The sequence below is a fragment of the Oryx dammah genome, unplaced genomic scaffold (assembly GCF_014754425.2).
Source record: "Oryx dammah isolate SB20612 unplaced genomic scaffold, SCBI_Odam_1.1 HiC_scaffold_20, whole genome shotgun sequence".
In the NCBI taxonomy this organism is placed as follows: domain Eukaryota; kingdom Metazoa; phylum Chordata; class Mammalia; order Artiodactyla; family Bovidae; genus Oryx; species Oryx dammah.
The window spans coordinates 38,189,233-38,206,602 of NW_024070204.1; the positions used below are offsets into that span (position 1 = coordinate 38,189,233).

The window sequence follows — 17,370 nt, forward strand, 5'->3', positions numbered from 1 at the left end:
ATACATAATGGAGAAAAAAAACCAAATGGATGATGGTAAATTCTTAACCTCTTAAGTGACTTGCAGGAGAAATACAGTCATCCTTGGAGGGTGGCTCAGAAGGTAGAGTCTGCCTGCAATGCAGGAGACGTGGACTCAATCCTTGGGTTGGGAAGATCCCCTGGAGGAGGAAATGGCTACCCACTCCAGTATTCTTGCTGGAGAATTCCATGGACAGAGGAGCCTGGTGGGCTATAGTCCATGGGATCGCAGAGTTGGACAAGACTGAGAGACTAACACTTTGGAATCCATGAGGAATTGGTTCTAGAAATTCCCACAGATACCAAAGTCTGTGAAAGCTCAAGTGTCTTACATAAAATGAAGTTGTAAAGTCAGTCCTTTTTATCCATGGTGTCTGCATTCATGAGTTCAACCAACCCAGGATCGATTTTTGTGGATATGGAACCCAAGCATATGGAGGGCTGACTGTAGTCACTATATCAGTCAATATTCAACTCCATCTTTGGAGATCTCAGATGCCCTGAGAATTTATAGTGAAATTTCTCCACTAAAAAAGCTACATTCTTGCACTCATTTTCTAGTTTGGTATGGTGTGATTGCAAACCATGGAGAACTATGGGTTAGTGAGGTCAAGGATAAGTACATGCACTTAGCAAACATTTATTACAAAACCACTATTTTCAGGAAATCTGCTAGATATTATAAATAGACATACTAATGAAACTCCCTGCATTTAAAGAGTGCATAGTTTGGTGGTAGACAGATGGACAAGGAAGACAATTTTAATATAGTACAATCAGGGCTCATCCTTTAAACTTATTTACTGTTCACCTCTTCTATTCCAGACACCATTGAAGTCACTTGAAAAACTTGAGTGAGCATAGCAGATAAAAATATCCACCTGTGAGGAGCTTACAGTCTAATAAGGAAAGACAAACCATGAATAATAATCATAAATTAATTACATCATTTGATAGGAAGGAAGAAGCGCTACTAAAATGCAGCAAAAAAAGAGATTTGAAGTGTGCAGACAGAGAGGAGTGGAGCAGATTGCAACTTAAAATAGGGTGCTTACACAGGTGCATTGACAAGCGGATATTTGTACAAGGGTTTGAAGGAGACAAGGGAATTAGTCACGTAGATAGCCAGGGAAAGCATTTCAGCTGCTGCCATAGCCTTAAATGGGTAGCAGGCGTAAACTTGGTAAAAGAAAGAGGAGACCATTAAAAGATGAAGTTAGAGGAATAATAAGGAAAGAGGGGGCAGATGCTGTATGGCGCTGTAGGCTATTACAAGAGTTCTGAGTGTTACTTTGAGTGAAATGGGGAGTCTTTGGAAGATCTTGAGCAGAACAGTGCTGTGATCTGACTTACTTATAAAAGATGATTCATCACCTCGAGAGCACAGTGGAGAGTCACCTAGCCTCATTTGCAAAATCAGGGAAAACTTTTCAGAAGAGCACTCCCTGAATGTTGAGAGATTAGGAAGACTTAGCTGGGTGAGGGTGGCAATGGGGGATGGAGGATGACGTGGTATGTTTTCAGACAGAGAAAATAGCATTTCTACATTCATTAACAGGGGTGTGGTGTGCTCAGGAGTAGGGCATTTGGACAGACAGATCCAGCTATTAATAAGGATGCAATATCCTATGATAGCACATTGAAGAGAAACCACTATGACTTAAGCAGGCAGGCAGGGAGGTTGAGAAAGGCATAAACGAACCGAGGTCTTAGTGATGACAGTGCAATAACAATAAAAGAATGAGGAAGCCCATGTGAACGTTAAATTCCTCGATGGAGAGAGAAGGAAAGATACAGACGTATGTGTGGAGAGATCATGATGAAATTAAGAATCTCAAAGAAGCTATAAAACTTAAGAAAGCCTCAAAGTGCTGGAGAAATAAGAAGGGACCACAAGACAGAAGGTTTTCAGAATGTAAATCGACTTAAAGCTGTTAACCAGGGAAGTAATAAGCTTAGATTTGTGATTCAGAGAGTGTGGTTTGCCTTCAGTGTGAACAAATGAAGAGAAGAAAGTGAGACTAGGAGCAGAGCTAACAACCAGAGAGCTGCGGAAGGAATCTAGACCAGAGATAATGGGAACTTACATTGCAGTGGACACAATAAATATATTTGAAAGGAACTAAGGAGAAAAGGTGGCACTAGTGGTAAAAAATTCACCTGCCAATGCAGGAGACACAGAGGCTGAGGGTTTGACCCCTGGGTGAGCAAGATCCCATGGAGGGGGAAATGGAAACCCACCCCAGTACTCTTGCCTGGAGCATCCCATGGACAGAGGAGCCTGGCGGTCTATAGTCCATGGGGCTGCGAAGAGTTGAACATGACTGAAGTGACTAAACACACACACACAAGCACACACACACACAGGGGAGATAAAAGGACAACATTTGACTGGGGTGGGATTGGATATGATGGAGATAAAGAAAGAGGCCATGAATGATGCCTAGATTTCTAGCAGTATTCTGGCAGGTGAGCATCATCTACTAATTTTGGAAGGCTAGGATTGAAGGTTTCCCAGTGGATGTACTAAGTTCAGTCAGAGACCTGTTGATTCTGAGTTGACTTTGGGACACATGAATTGAGGTTTCCATTGATTCAGTTCAGGTCTAATATTCAGGACGTAGAGCTGGTCAAGGGCCATCACATAAAAATAAAAGAGGTATGACAGTAGATAAAATTACCTGGGAAGATTGTATAGAGGACGAGAAGAGAAAATCTGAATATCAGCTACATGGGCAGAAAAGTTGATTCAGTTAAAAAAGGGAGAATTAGGTATAGAAGCAGGATGAAAATCACGAGCATACAGTATCATGAAATCAGAAGAAAAGAAAGTCATGCTCCTTTTGGTTTGTGAGGTTGAAGTACAGAATGTAATACAGTGCCTTTATCCAGATCTCATAAAGCACATCTAGCCAAACTTGACCTATCCAGGAAAAACTGAAATAACTGCCTTGGACTACATTAATCCTGTGGGTAGTACCTTAAAAATTCTGATCCATGTTTTCCAGCATTCACCTTTGTTTATTAGATACAGATGGAGGAGAACCCAAAGAGTGCTTCTAAAAGAGGATAGCATGGACCTATTGCAGTCAGAAAATAGACTGGCAGGTGGAGGAGTTTGGTCTTCATAGCAACAGTTTCTGAAGGGAATTCTATCTTGAATTAAAAACTGTGGATCCCTAGAGCACAGACACAGGGGTATTCAAGTTCATCAGAGACACAGATGCCATGGCTGTGTGTGCAGCCACTCGGGTTTGAATTCCATTACTTTCTCTTCTGGGCTTGCTTGGGCAGATGGCATACCTCTGTTGTGAACACAGTATCACCTTGGTATTTCAGAAAAAGCAGACACTCTTTGGGAAAAGTATCAAACCAGTCCATTTCCTGGGAAGATGGTTGCTTAGCATATACACTCACCCTGAGAGGTGAGAGGTGGGTAGAAGAGTGATACTGAGGCCAGTGCCCATTCTGTATTAGCTTTAACTGAGTAGCTGGTTTGCCAGATCCCTAGGGTACTAGGTTATGGAAGATTCTTGAGCAACAAAATTCCCATCTGAGAACCACGACCATCATGAATACAGCAACTCCGATGCCTGCTACTGCCCTAAGATTGATATTCCTGGGCCTGAATTTAGAATAACTGATTGTTATCCCCATGGAGAGATGTTAGGAGTGCTCTTCTCTGTTTCACTATAAAATAGATTACTTTGAGGATTGATGAAATATCATTTTGGAATAGCTTGTAGTCCTCAGGTGAAATGAGTTTTACATTTAAAATGCCACTTCTCTGAGTCATGGGAATAGTTTTCTTTTTCTGTTCAGATATACTTTTCTCAAGTCAATATGATACCAAAAACAAAATAAGCAATAATGCCAAATTGAATCTCAAATACTCAGACGGACTTAAGTAGAATTATGTTAAACAAAAAGACTCAGTGTTCTAGATTAAAACAAACAAATGCTGTTGAAGTTACAATAATTATTTAGAGTGGCATTTCTTAAACTTTTAAAATTCTTTTCCCACCATAGAACCTTTTAAAATATTTTCCTTCCTCACTTTCTTTCTCAATAAAGTTTATACCACAGATAGACTTTAAATATGTTTATACATTGTATATTCCTGTACTTTTTACATAAAAAGAGCACATTTTTTATTTGCCCTCGTGAGAATCAATTCTTATATTAGATAAATAAATTGAAAAGCCTACTCTGGTGGTAGTGAAATATTGTCTCAATGCAATAATTTTCACTGTATAAGACAAATTGGTTAACAAAGACCTACTATATAGTACAGGGAACTTTGCTCAATACTTAATAATCTAAATGGGGAAAGAATTTTCAAAAGAATAGATGCATGTATATGTACAGGCTTCCCAGGTGGCACTAGTGGTAAAGAACCCATCTGCCAATGCAGGAGACATATAGAAGACAGGGGTTTGGCCCCGGGGTCAGGAAGATCCCCTGGAGGAGGGCATGGCAGCCCAATGCAGTATTCTTGCCCAGAGAATCCCATGGACAGAGGAGCCCAGCAGGCCACAGTCCATAGGGTAGCAAAGAGTAGGACACGACTAAAAAGACTTAGCCCACAAATGTATAACTGAATCACTTTGCTGCTGTATACCTGAAACTAACAAAACATTGTTAATCAACTATACTCCAATATAAAATTTAAAAAAAATTAAAGAAAAAACAAACTGGTTAAACTTTAATGTTTTAAAATCACCCATTCATTTATTTGGAATTCCCTGATAACTCATTTGGTAAAGAATCCGCCTGTAACGCAGGAGACCCGGGTTCAATTCCTGGTTCAGGAAGATCCACTGGAGAAGGGATAGGCTACCACTCCAGTGTTCTTGTGCTTCCCTTGTGGCTCAGCTGGTAAAGAATCTGCCTACAATGCGGGAGACCTGGGTTTGATCCCTGGGTTGGCAAGATCCCCTGGAGAAAGGAAAGGCTACCCACTCCAGTATTCTGGCCTGGAGAATTCCATGGACTGTATAGTCCATGGGGTCTCAAAGGATCGATCATGACTGAGCCACTCTCACTTTCATTCATTCATTCAACAAAGATATATTGTACCTGCGGAAGACAGTGCTCTAGGTATAGCTCCTTAGAGCATTTTGGGGTTTGAACCTTTCTCACCTCTCTCTAAGAAAACATTGCTGTAGCCCTGCCCCCACACTCTTCTTCTGGGACTTTGCTACACTACAGTCACAATAACCTTTCTCAGAACTGAGTGCATTATTCTTCTACATGAACAACTGCAGCCTCCTCTCATCTAGAAGATACACTCAGTTTTGAACCAGTTATGGTGAGTCCCTGCAGCCTCCCTCACACACTCACCACACACACACACCTCTCTTCAGCCTCTGGGCTAATTTGTTCCCTGGTAATACTGAAATTCTTGTGTGCTCTCCCAAACACATCCTGTGGTTTCATGCCTCAGTTTTTTTCAAGACTTCTATCTGTATGAAATACCATTCCTTCTTCAGTACCCTTTCTGGTCTAACTTCCACTTGCCCTTTAAGACTTGGCTGAGGCAGTATTTCCATCCTTCCAGTTCAAATCTGGGTGAAGAGCTCTCTTCTTGATGCTTTATACTCCTCAAGCACAGTCTGTAACTACACATTGCACATGGCATTCAGATTTTCCACTTCCATGCCTATTTCTATCAGTGCTTGCACCCTTTTCAAAAAAACAAAAATCATGTTGTAGTCATCAATAGATCCTCTGTACCTACCACAATCCCTGGAACCCAAAAGGAAAATAGCACATTTATTGACCTCAGATATTGAACTAGAAATCCTGGTCCCAGCTGTCTCAAAGTCCAACAAGCAAAGTGGATGTGAACCAATCAGGATAATACAATACGGCGCAACAGACATGAGCATAGGAGCCTATGGAAGCATGTAGGTAAAATAATTTATTTCACTTGGAGGAATTTAAGGAATGCATCACAAAATAGGTGACATGTTGAGCTTGGTCAAGACTCTTTGGATAAAGAAACCAAGTATTTCAAGAAAAAGGAAGAGCACATCCAGTTGAACATGGACTGTAGAGTAGATCATCAGAACTTACTTGTGTAACTCAAACTTTGTACATTTTAATCAGTACGTCATTTCTCCACCTCTCCAGCTCATGGTATGTACCATTCTATTCTCTGCTTCTATGAAACTATTTTTTGATTCCACATAGAGATGAGATTATACAGTATTTATCTTTCTGTGTCTGGCTTATTTCACTTAGCATAATGCCCTCCTAACAAAACAATACTATATCCTAAAATTTGCTAAGAAGGTAGATTCTATGTTAAGTACTCTTACCACCCATATACATAAAAAATAATAAAAATAATAAAGTATGCAGGAGGAAATTTTGAGAGGGGATGGGTATGTTTATGGCTTGGTGATGGTTTCATGGGTATACATACTTATCTCCAAACTCATCGAGTTATATACATTAAACATGTATACCAATTTTATCTATCAGACCTCAATAAAGTGTTTTTTAAAAATATATGGGTATGAAAGAGATGGCATGATTAAGAAGGATGAGGTGATGAGAGAGCAGGTGCCATGGTGTGGGAACACCAGAGGGGGTGACTGGAGAAGGGGAGGAACAAGAAGGTGTTTGGGCCAGATTGTCTGGGGCCTCCTCTGACCTGTGGCATCAGAGCTTCCCCTTACATGCTCTCAGGTTTGTTCTTGATTTCGTCCAAAGAAGAGTTCTTTGATTTTCTCATGCAAAGAAGAATTTAATATTAATTCCATAGTAAGTCTACTGCCTAATGACACTGAAACTAGTATTCAAGACCTCAGGAAGTTTCCTTAGGAAGTTCTCAGATTGCTATGCGATTTTAAAAAGCCCTCATTCACTCATTCATTCATTTATTCACGTTAGCTCCACCATTATAACCAAAAAGTTGCTAGCAGAAATTTGAATAGCATTCACTAATATTATGAATGAAAATATTTCTTAGTGAAATTATGCAGCCTGAAGAGATGACTAAATTCTTTTTGAATCTGTATGTTAATACTTCAGGATCTATTTATGGAATAGTCTCTTCTGGTTTCCTATAGTCACATAGAAAAATGTGACTATGCAGATATTGCAGTGCTGTCTTTTAAATGTCTTTTTCTTAACCTCCCATTTTCATAGATTCTGGATTTATACTGTGGATTTACACTGTTTATTCACAAGACCTCACTGACTACCAGGAGGATCACATCACTTTAAGATAAATAAAAATATAAATAAAATCATAGTCCTAGTGTTAAACATAGAGCCAGACTGTTTCTGCTCAAGTCTCAGCATCAGCATTAATAATGAGCAAGTTGATTAACACTCTAAGCCTCAGTTTTACCATCTATCAAATGGGCATATTAATGAGGATTGAAGTAGTTAGTGCATATAAAGTGCTTAGATGAATGCCTAGCTCTCTATAAGTGGCAATGTATTGAATAATCACTGAATTACAGCCAAGGCAATGCTCTGCTCCAGAGTCTCAAAGAAGGAAGTCAGCAGGGAATTCTGAGGGCAGCATTCAGCCACAGTACAAGGGGATATAAAAATGAGCCTATGGGGATTTTTTCCCCCAACATTCACCATTTTCTAATAATGACAGAAAGCAGGTGGGGGAGATGGCCTGGTGTAAAAGGGCAAGACTGGTGATGAGACTTGAGGGAAGTATCCTTGGAAGTGCTTTCTTTGGAGCACACAATTACTGGAAAAAAAACAAAGTACACTTTCCCCATCATAGATTCTAATTTAGGTTAGCAAAAGAACAGATCCAGAACCAAAATTTGATACAGGAAGCCTCACGGCTCTTCTCCAGAATATGGAGCTCTCCTGAGGAAAGGCATCTTCAAACAGATTGCAGGCTCCTTAGAAATAGGCAAGTCTACAGGAATCAGAAAACCTTCCTCCAAGGAAGCAACAGGAAGGGAGCGATGTGGGAGCCAGAGGTCTTCTGATGTGCTGGCTTTGAGAACTGATTTTGAAAAGACTTAAAGGAAAAAATAAAGAAATTGGAGGTGCGAAGTTCAGTAACCCTTGATGTGTTGACCTTGGCTTATTAATTCACGTGAGCTTCCTATTTAGGGTGCTTCAATCACTGCTTTTAGCACAAAGATAAAAATTCTTAACTGTTCTATTGGCTCTGAACAATGGCCAGCTGTTCCTGTGGTTTCATTTCTGTCACTCTTCCTCCCACTGAATTCTAGACACATCCTCAGTCTTGCTTATCTTGACCAGACTAATTTTACCCAGGGAATTTTGTAAATGCTGTTTGATTGTTGATTTTGTAAATGCTGTTTGATTGTTGTTAGTTTGCCATTTTGTTGTTGTTTTTTTTTTTTTCACCAAGAATACCTTATCTTTCCTGCCTCTTCACTTGATCAACTAACTCACTTCTCTTTCAGGAGATAGTTTAAATGTCACTGCTTCAAAGCACTAGACAAAATTGTAATTATATTTATGTGTTTGATCAATACCTCTCTCCAATTAGACAGCAATGACTCTGAGGACAAAGATTCTCTGTTTTCCTACTGTTGTAGCCCAAGTGCTTAGCATAGCATCTGGCACAGACTAAGTACTCAATAAATACATATTGAATAAATAGGTTTTATTTTTAGAAATATCTTTCAAAGGATAAAGTTTGTTAGAATTAATCAATCAGATTTCTTTATGTACTATCAATTTATTATTAAATTATTCATTTTAATTTCTTATCATTTAATTAGATTTAAATGTGTGAGGAATCCATGTCAAATTCATATTCAAGTGTGTGTGTGTGCGTGTGTGTATGTATGTGTATACATAGTACTTTTACAACAAATGCATTTTATATATACTACTCTTCTAAATTCTCTATACTTCTGTATTTTGTGGTTATGAACGAACACTTATGGATAATAAAACACATGCATCTTTCAGTGAATTTTATTAGAATATATTTAAGTTTCAATGAAATGTTTCTTCTGTTGAAATGAATAGAACTCTGAATTAAATTATTAATTTTTACAGAAAGTAAAGGAAATGGCAACCCATTCCAGTTTCTTGCCTGGATAATTTCATGGACAGAGTTTGGATGGCTACCGGCCATGGGGTTGAAAAGAGTCAGACACAACTGAGTGACTAATACACACACACACACACACACACACACCATTTTTACAGAACTCTCTGATGCTCTTGGAAATAAAGATTACAATGAAAATGTCAGAGCCTTGTTACTGCCTTTCCCAAACCCAGCCTCTGCTGAGAAATGGAGGCCTCCCTGATCTGCAAAATTTAGAATAATGATAACAGGTCTTTCTTCCCTGGGCAACTGAGTCACCCAAGACCAGCTAATTAAAATCAAGTCAGACATATTTTAAAATGTGATTTCTTGTCAATCTGGCCATTTCTAAAAGCTTAGAAATTTTACTTGAAAATGTAAAGAGAAAGATGAAACAAAAATAAACTCTTTCCCCAAAAGGTTGGCATTTCATGCGCTGAATCATACAGCGATAACAGGCAAGGCCTTTGCATCTGTAAGTTTAAATCCCAGAAAGGCCTTCAAAACAACCTCAGGTAGACATTTCATGCAAAGATGGGAACAATAAAGGACAGAACGGGTACGAACCTAACAGAAGCAGAAGATAATAAGAAGAGATGGCAAGAATAAACCAAAGAACTATACAGAAAAGATTTTAATGACCCAGATAACCACGATGGTGTGATCACTCACCTAGAATCAGAAACCCTGGAGTGCCAAGTCAAGTAGGCCTTAGGAAGCATCACTACAAACAAAACTAGTGGAAGTGATAGAATTCCAGCTGAGCTATTTCAAATCCTAAAAGATGATGCTGTGAAAGTGCCACACTCAATATGCCAGCAAATTTGGAAAACTCAGCAGTGGCCACAGGACTGGAAAAGGTCAGTTTTCATTCCAGTCCCAAAGAAAGGCAACACCAAAGAATGTTCGAACCACTGCACGATTGCACTCATCTCATTCGCTAGCAAAGTAATGCTCACAATTCTCCAAGTGAGGCTTCAACGGTATATGAACTGAAAACTTCCAGATGTTCAAGCTGGATTTAGAAAAGGCAGAGATCAAACTGTCAATATCTATTGGATCATTGAAAAAGCAAAAGAGTTCCAGAAAGACATCTACTTCTGCATTATTGATACGCCAAAGCCTTTGACTGTGTGGATCACAACAAACTGGAAAATTCTTGAAGAGATGGGAATACCAGATCACCTTACCGCACTCCTGAGAAATCTGTATGCAGGTTAAGAAGCAACAGTTAGAACTGGACATGGAACAACAGACTGGTTCCAAATAGGAAAAGGAGTATGTCCAGGCTGAATATTATCACCCTATTTATTACTTCTATGCAGATTCCCTGGGTCAGGAAGATCCTCTGGAAAAGGAAATGGCAACCCATTCCAGCACTCTTGCCTGGAAAGTGTTATGGACAGAGGAGTCTGGTAGGCTACAGTCCATGGGGTCACGAAGAGTCAGACACAACTGAGCAACTGAACTGAACTGAGACAGACAGGTGTGTCTCAGAGACGGTAACCTGCGTGAAGGACACATGAGCTGCTATCACACCAGGAATATTGGAGGAATGAGTGACCCTCGCTTTCACCCTAACCATCCAAGCTGCCTCCAGTTTTCAAAGGGACAGATTCCAAGTCCTCAAGAAGACAGGGGAACCATCTCCCCTCCCTCCCTTGCCTGGAAGCTTGTTAGTTTGATTTGATATTGTGTTTGTTTAACAAAAAGTAATGCAGTCAAATCAAAGCAAAAGATGCCATCCGTTTCCTTTGATAATGGCAACTGGAGCCCTTTTTTATTGTGGCAAAGAAGAAAACCGTTAAAAAGCCATTTTCAATTAAAATAAGATCATATAAACTGCAAGAAGACGGGTGTTTAGAGTTCCTAAAGTGTGCTGTGTCCTCAGGCGCATCGTTCACTCCAGTCCCTGTTTCAGAAGGAGTCATAAACCAGAAAAACGAATGTGAGCATGGTCAGCCCTTGATGGAGCCCCAGCTGCCGGGGGAATATTCTGTCTGCTGATTTTCTAAAGGAGAGAAGGAAAAAAGAAAGCTTTGTACATGCTAAACAAAGAGTCCCTTCAGTGTATTGACAAGATTTAGATTGCCAGGAGGCAGACAGTGGGTTTTCTTTCAAGGGTAGTATCTCATATAATGAAGACTTGTGTGTGGGATCAAGTGTTCTTACCTCACAGACTTTTCCTGGGAACCACATAGCCCCTCACTCAGCGCCAATGCTTGGGGAATTCAGGGACTTAAAGCTCAGAAGAGATTTACTTTATTCAAAGTTTACAGTTTCTATTTATTGGCACCCGCCTGTCCTTTCTCCCCTTTGGAAAGATTTCCATTTGCAAAGAAAAAGCTGCAGCTGAATTGGTGCAGAAAGGAAGTTTTACCATTTCTGATTTTGCCTGGAACAAATACATTAAGGACTATCCCGTCTTGGGACTCCAGGATCTCAGGATAGCAGAGATAGTAATGCCAAAAGCCACGAAAGAAATTGGTCACCCATGAGCTGTGGTCACACACATTCACTGAAATGTTGCCCTTTACTATTGGCAGAATCATTTTTATCAATTTAGGTTTACTATTGACTATTTGTGGTTTATTGGAAGTTCTAGTGGAATTCTGTGTGCTTTTAATTTTAACAATGGAGACATGTTATTAGTTATAAAATGTACATTTATTAAGAGAAGATGGTCTCTGGGAGGGGAAATGGTATACAAGACTATTTTCTAAAATTGAAGCGTAGCTGCTGTATATATAATATATAAGTTGCAGGTATACATTATAGTGATTCACAGTTTTTAAAGGTTATACTCCATTTACGGTGGTGGTTTCGCCACTAAGTCATTTCCAACTCTTGCCACCCCCTGGACTGTAGCCCTCCAGGCTTCTCTGCCCACAGGATTTCCCAGGCAAGAATACTGGATTCAGTTTCCATTTCCTTCTCCAGGGAACCTTCCCAACCCAGGAGTCAAACACATATATCCTGCATTGCAGGTGGATTATTTATCAACTGAGCCACCAGGGAAGCCCAACATCCATTTATAGTTACTATTAAACAATGGTTACATTTCCTGTGTTGTGCAATCTATCCTTGTAGCTTATATTATACATAGTAGTTTATACTTCTTACTCTCCTACCTCTATATTGCTCCTCTCCCCTTACTTCTCCCCACTGGTAGCCACTAGTTTGTTCTCTATATCTGTGAGTCTGCTTCTTTTTTATTATATCCAGTAACTTGTTGTGTTTTTTAGATTCTATATATGAATGAAATCATACAGTATTTGTCTTTCTTTGTTTTATTTACCTCACTTAGCACAATACTCTTCAAGTCCATTCATGTTGTTGCAAATGGCAAAAATTGCATTCTTTTTCATGGCTGAGTAGTATTTAGTTTCATCAAAAAGGACAGAAATGGAAAGGACCTAACAGAAGCAGAAGAGATTAGCAAGAGGTGGCAAGAATACACAGAAGAATTATACCAAAAAGGGCCTTAATAACCTGGATAACCATGATGATGTGGTCATTCACTTAGATCCAAACATCCTGGAGTCTGAAGTCAAGTGGACCTTAGGCAGCATTACTATGAACCAAGCTAGTGGAGGTGATAGAATTCCAGTTGAGCTATTTCAAATGCTAAAAGATGATGCTGTGAAACTGCTGCACTCAATACGCCAGCACATTTGGAAACTTCAGCAGTGGCCACAGGACTGAAAAACATCAGTTTTCATTCCAATCTCAAAGAAGGGCAATGCCAAAGAATGTTCAAACTATTATACAATTGCACTCACTTCACATGCTAGCAAAGTAGTTCTCAAAATCCTTCAAGTTAGGCTTCAACAGTACATGAACTGAGCTCTTCCAGATGTTCAAGCTGGATTTAGAAAAGGCAGAGGAACCAGAGATCAAATTGCCAACATTCATTGGATCATAGAAAAAGCAAGATTATTTGAGATAAACATCTACTTCTGCTTCATTGACTATGCTAAAGCCTTTGACTGTGTGAATCACAACAAACTGTGGAAAATTTTTCAAGAGATGGGAATACCAGACCCCCTTACTTGCCTCCTGAGAAATCTGTGTGAAAGTCAAGAAGCAATAGTTAGAACTGGATGGGGAACAATGAACTTGTTCAAAATTGGGAAAGGAGTATATCAAGGCTGAATATTATGACCCTACTTTCGTAACTTCTATGCAGAGTATATCATGCAAAATGCTGGGCTGGATGACTCACAAGCTGGAATCAAGATTGCCAGGAGAAATATCAACAACCTCAGATTTGCAGATGATACCACTCTAATGGCAGGAAGTGAAGAGGGACTAAGGAGCCTCTTGATGAGGGTGAGGGAGGCGAGTGAAAAAGCTGGCTTGAAACTCAACGTTCTAAAAATGAAGATCACGCCATCCAGTCCCATCACTTCATGGCAAATAGAAGGGGGAAAAGTGGAAGTAGTGAAAGATTTTCTTTTGGGGGGCTCCAAAATCACTGCAGAAGGTCACTGCAGCCATGAAATTAAAAGATGCTTGCTCCTTGGAAGGAAAGCTATGACCAACTTAGACGTATACTGAAAAGTAGAGACATTGCTTTGCCAACAAAGGTCTGTCTCATCAAAGATATGGTTTTTCCAGTAGTCATGTGTGGACATGAGAACTGGACATAAAGAAGACTGAGTACCAAAGAACTGATGCCTTTGAACTGTGGTGCTATAGAAGACTCTTGAGAGTTCCTTGGATGGCATGGAGATCAAACTAGTCAATTCTAAAGGAAATTCAATCCTGAATATTCACTGGAAGGACCAATGCAGAAGCTGAATATCGAATACTTTGGCCACCTGAAAGAAAATGCTGCCTCACCAGAAAAGACCCTGATGCTGTGAAAGACTGAGGGCAGAAGGAGAAGGGGGTGACAGGATGAGATGGTTGGATGCCATCACTGACTCAATGGACTTGAGTTTTAGCAAACTCTGGGAGATAGTGAAGGACAGGGAAGCCTGGCTTGCTGCAGTCGATGGGATCACAAACAGTCGGACAAGATTTACGGAGTGAACAACAGCAATGACATATTCCATTGAATACACACCACATCTTCTTTATCTATCCATCTGTAGAGATTCTTGATGATGAAATCCTGAAAACTATTGGTCCTCATTATGTTCATATATTCCCTCTCAGTTTTAATAAATTTTACTGGGTACCAAGCATGTGGCATTTGCTGAGGTGGGTACAGGGATGAATCCAACATGGTCCCTGCCTTAATTATGGGACTAATTCTGGAAATACCTGAACTGGTATGAATAGAAATTGCTTAATTGCTCTGAATAGACTTGCTTGAAAACAATGGACAATAATGTCAACGTAGCCTCTTTCAGCCTCACAATCTGGCTGCTGGCCTGTTTCTTAGCACACTTTACAATTCCAAATGGAAATATTCTATGGAATCTTATAAATTCATAAGGCTAAGTAAAGACTACTCTTTAAGGATTCGCATGTACACCCGTGGTGGATTCATGTCAATGTATGGCAAAACCAATACAGAATTGTAAAGTAAAATAAAAAATAAATAAATTAAAAAAAAATAATTGAGTTAAGTGAGTATTTATCAAGTTTTGATGCTGCTGCTGCTGCTAAGTCGCTTCAGTTCTGTCCAACTCTGTGAGACCCCATAGACAGCAGCCCACCAGGCTCCTCCATTCCTGGGACTCTCCAGGCAAGAATACTGGAGTGGGTTACCATTTCCTTCTCCAATGCATGAAAATGAAAAGTGAAAGTGAAGTCACTCAGTCATGCTGACTCTTAGCGACCCCATGGACTGTAGCCTACCAGGCTCCTCGGTCCATGGGACCCTCCACGCAAGAGTACTGGAGTGGGTTGCCATTTCCCTCTCCTCAAGTTTTGATGAACTGCCTATAACCAATACAGTGGCAGTAGAAAGAACAAGAGCTTTAGAATTAGACGGAACCTTGTTTAAGTTACTAATAATATGTGACCTTGAGAAAGGCTGTGTAATCTTCCTGATCCTCAATTTCTTCTCTGCAAATGGGGATAGAAATGGTATGTAAATCCTAGGATTTTCACAAGAATAAAACAAAGCAACACAAGATGGACAGGTGGTAGAAAATAGAGGTTAAGAGAGAGGACTTTGAAGAAGACTGAGTTCATATCCTGACACTCTCGCTTCCGTTTGTGTAACTTTAGTCAAGTCACTTAAACTTTTCTAGCTTCAGCTTCCTCATTTGTGAAAGAGAATAAAAAGAGTAAATTAAGTGAAAGTGTTAGTCACTTAGTCGTGTCTGACTTTTTGAGACCCTATTTTCTTTGTAGCCTGCCAGGCTCCTCTGTCCATGGTATTTTCCAGGCAAGAATACTGGAGTGGGTTGCCATTTCCTTCTCCAAGAAGCATAAATTAATGTGGAGGTTAAATAGAACAACATTAAAAAAAAACATTTAATATAATATGAGATATAAGAACTCAATAAATGATGGCTGTTACTCTATTCTTAGTGTTCATGCTTGAAGTAACTAGTACACTGTAGACTGTAAATAAAAGTTAGCAAACTTCATTTTTCCTACTTTTAGATTGTTGAAGGCAAATGACTGGAAAAGTTACTCTGTGCATAGATGTATAGTGCCTGTTGAGAAGAGTTGCCCAGATACTCCTTTTCAGACTGAGAGTACTCATCTCAACAAGTGCTAGGTTGTTTACTATCAGCTCTCAGCCGAGTTTCTGCCTGAGAATTGCCCGCTGCTAAAGAGCTAATCATACCAGTGTGGCCTTGACTATGACTGGTATGACCAGTCAAGGTCGTACACCCTCTCTGGGGACAACTAGCATCTAACAACTTTGGGAAGGGTGCAATATAAGCACTTGCCTTAAGGTAGGACAACTCAGAAGGTTCATCCCAGCTCCAGAGCTTCCTATAGGCTTGGCTAAGACCTTGTGGTGATAGTATCAAAGCCCAGCTCTCCATCTACTCAATCCTCTTCCATTCACTTGCCCATAGGCATGGATTCCAAGGGAACGCCAGAATAACAGTGCACACAAATCTCAGAGAATTAGGGTCTATTTCTTGGGAAATGTAATCTCTAAGTCTACTATTTAGGTGGCAAGAAATTCTGCAATCAGTAGACTTTCACCCAAATAAGAATCAGGGGTAGACTTTGGTAACCTACCTTAAGGAGAGAGAGAAACTAAAATTACATTTCCACTTCTCTCAATCAAACAGGGTAGGTCTTAGGCTGGTTTGAGGGTACTTTTTTGGAGGCAGTGTGGGAGAGGATCATCTCAGGAAAGCTTCCTTTATGCTTAAGGCCATGTACTGTGCAGAGTCATGCAGAACCTTTACATCCTCTGGCACAGCAGAAAGGCCACCAAGTCTAGACTACTTATAAATAGTGACCACATAGTCTTACATCAGTCACCTGTTAGGATTTCCCTCTGGATACCATTATGCTAAGAATAATGTATCAAAAGCTCAGATGATCTAAACTTATTTCTAAAGAAAACAATTGTTATGGTCAGTCTAATGGGAGAGTTTTTCAAGTCCAAATTGTCCAGCAGAAGCTGGGGTGGGGGCAAGGTGGTATTTATTACATTATTGCAGCCTTTTGTGTATTGTACTTCATGCATCTCCATGTCCCTGACATGTTCTTTCAAAGATGAATGTAGCATCCAAATCAGATGTTCAATTTTTTTTAAGTCAAATTCAGAGATTTTTCATTTCTTAGAGAAAATGCTAACAGGCAGAATGAACACAAACAGAATTTAATTTGATCATAATATCACAGGTGCTAATGTGTCAGTGTGCCTATGGACCCATGTAATCATGCATAATTATCAGGGGGTGATTTCTTTGGCCTTTCCCTTTTAATCAGTGACAACTGCAGGTGCAAAGGGTAGAGGAATATGTCATTTGTTCTGCAAGAGAATAAGATTCATTATGCTGTTAATTCTATAATTTCCTCCTGACAGTGGTCTTACAAAGTCAGAGTCTTTTAATAGTACCAAAAGAGTACAAAATCTTGAGCCAATTAGTCTGAGAAGAGTGTTTTCCATTGTGTTATCTATTGGTTATGCTTTTGGGAAATTGTATTACCTGACACTTTAAAAATATTCTGCTTTAGTATTCTTTCACAACATGGAAAATTCCTAGGAACTTAATAACATACAATGAATATTGCCAAACCATATTGGTGCCATATATGTATCTTATTTGTTAATGTACTGCTCTTTTCCTTGTATATTTCCTCTTTGCCACATTTAGAAAAGCACCAGAGGATATCCAGTTTGAAAATATCCTTAAG

The 17,370-nt window shown here is 39.6% G+C and overlaps 1 protein-coding gene across 1 annotated transcript in view; it reads right to left on the bottom strand.

Moving 5' to 3' along the window:
• Positions 1 to 17,370, bottom strand: part of PLCXD3 (phosphatidylinositol specific phospholipase C X domain containing 3) — a 205,426-nt gene that overhangs the window by 6,967 nt on the left and 181,089 nt on the right. The window lies entirely within an intron of this gene.